The sequence below is a fragment of the Bombus fervidus genome, unplaced genomic scaffold (assembly GCF_041682495.2).
Source record: "Bombus fervidus isolate BK054 unplaced genomic scaffold, iyBomFerv1 scaffold0170, whole genome shotgun sequence".
Classification (NCBI taxonomy): Eukaryota; Metazoa; Arthropoda; class Insecta; order Hymenoptera; family Apidae; genus Bombus; species Bombus fervidus.
This window is the reverse complement of record NW_027212731.1, coordinates 10,226-12,500: the sequence shown is the minus strand read 5'-3', so window position 1 is coordinate 12,500 and position 2,275 is coordinate 10,226. Positions and strand designations below refer to the sequence as shown.

At 49.1% G+C, this 2,275-nt stretch overlaps 1 non-coding gene across 1 annotated transcript; it reads right to left on the bottom strand.

Moving 5' to 3' along the window:
- Nucleotides 1–1,903: 1,903 nt before the first annotated feature.
- LOC139997754 (5.8S ribosomal RNA) lies at nucleotides 1,904–2,058 on the bottom strand. The gene has a single exon (XR_011803090.1). It is a non-coding gene; the product is annotated as a 5.8S ribosomal RNA (ribosomal RNA).
- Between the last annotated feature and the right edge of the window lie 217 nt (nucleotides 2,059–2,275).

The following is a 2,275-nucleotide window of genomic DNA, read 5'->3' as shown; positions in this document are numbered from 1 at the left end:
TTATGCATCTCGCCAAAGTGCCTTTTAAACTTCGTTCGTCGTATCATGTTCGAGCTAAGACTCACGCAAGACACCCGTAACGATCTCCGGTTTTTAACGCCCGTCCTCTTTGTATAATATATATATATATATACACGTGTTATGTATAATATATCTCCCGTAGCCGTTTCTCTCTTCTCGACGATTCCAGCGGTTCCTTGTTTTCGCCTGTTATTGCTGGCACAGAGATCGAACACGCGACATGTATATAACATATCGGTTTCTTTGCTCTGTACCAACGACGAAAACGCACGGGAACTCACGCAAGTGGAAAAGCGAGCGCGAGACGTACACAACGGGGTGAATTTATTACTCGGGGACTGGACGACCGGCGATACGTTAGGATGCGCGGTCCAGCGATAGACGACGAAGAGACATGGGATGACCAACGATCTCTTTTTCTCTAAAACTCGGAGCGCCGAATCGCCTTAAAGCAAAAAAAAATCACACGCGCGTACGTCGTACGTACGGCGCGTGTATACCTCGTCTCTAATCAAGTTTCGTTAGTCTTTCTCGAGCCTCGCCAAAGAGGATCGTTCTCTTCCTCTGCGCGATCTCTCCGTGCCAATGTCAGAGATTATTCTCTCTTTCGCACGACGACGAAAACGACTATTTTCGACGATCCGAACAACTTTGTAACGGACTCACATGCACATCTTAAAATCGGGTACAGAAACGTTGCGCAACACCGTGAGCTTTTCTCTTCTTCGTCACCCTTAAATATAGCCGATCGTAGACGCACGCTAGATCGTAACACACACTTTTCGTTGATTTCCGACGAACGTGGCTTTGGGCCAGGCGCGCGGGCAGAGAGATACGCGACCGACGGGGAAAAATTCGTCCCGATACATGTACGCGTACTCTCCGATCTCCGCGCAACGCTGGGGATCATCTCCCTAAGTCATCAGCGTTCGAAGAAATCTCGTGTGTCCGTTCCCGGATCTACGGCTTTCTCTGGGTTCACGAAGAACAGAAAAAAGCACAGAGGATGAAAAACGCAACGACGACCCATCGATGCGACGGTCCTCGTTGTCTTCTCGTCAGTCGTCTCGCGCCTGCAGAATACATCTCTGCCGCACGAACAGACGGAGTGGGTATTCGATCCCTGGGGCTGTACGAGTAAAAACATCTTGATGAAAAGACGGTTGTGTTTCTTTAAGGCACACAGTTTTTCGTTACGCCACCAAGTTTAGGTTTAGGTTTTAATATCTTGGTTCTCTTTTCTCTCCTCTCTCGACTGACTTTGTTCAAAAATATTTTTGCTTTCTCTCAGTCTCGCCAAAAATTCATTTAAGACGACGTCGGGGGCGCGGTCATTCGTGCTTATCGAAGACTAACAAAACGTAGCAGAGGCTGATACAAAAAGAAAAAAAAAATCGGCCACGAAGAAAACTCGCTCTGTGTATCTCGATAACCGCGTCGACGACGACGGTTCTCTCCGCGCTCTTTTAATTCGTATCCTTCTTCTTGCGCTTCGTCCGACTCAGAAACGTTCGTAAAACACGAACGACGGCGGGTTGTCAAGCCAAGAAGGGACAGAGAAGAGACGGAGGTAGTTTTGCGAGTCTCCCGTGAACGCGATAGATTTTTCATATATATTTGTATCGAGAGCATGCGTACGCCGGTCTCCACACGATCCAGCGACGAACGCCGACGAACGTCCAACAATCGCTCGTACGTCGCGTACGAGCCCTCGACCGCTCTTTAATTCGTATTCTTTTGCTTGGCGCTCGTCCTCCGACTCGGAAACGTTCGTTTAAAGATAAAACGAACGACGGCGGGCTGTCGACGAGGCAAGAAAGAACAGAGAGAGACGGACCGAGAGCAACGATACGCAACGCAAGCAGTCTTAGGTTTACGTGAGCAACCCTCAGCCAGGCGTGGTCCAGGAATTGTATCCGTGGACCGCAATGTGCGTTCGAAATGTCGATGTTCATGTGTCCTGCAGTTCACACGTTGACGCGCAATTAGCTGCGTTCTTCATCGACCCACGAGCCAAGTGATCCACCGTTCAGGGTAATCGTTTATGCATGGATTTTTGTTTGTGTACTCAGGTTTTTGTACTCTTATTCTCGGTTCGAAAGAAGCCGATATCCGACAAACGTCCGACCAACGGGAATCGAACGCGCGGAAGTCGCCATATGATTGACGACACGAAAATACGTTCGAAAACGAAATCGGACGGACTGCGCGACGACACACGCAGCCCGCCGACCGGGCGTAAAGTGCATTATAA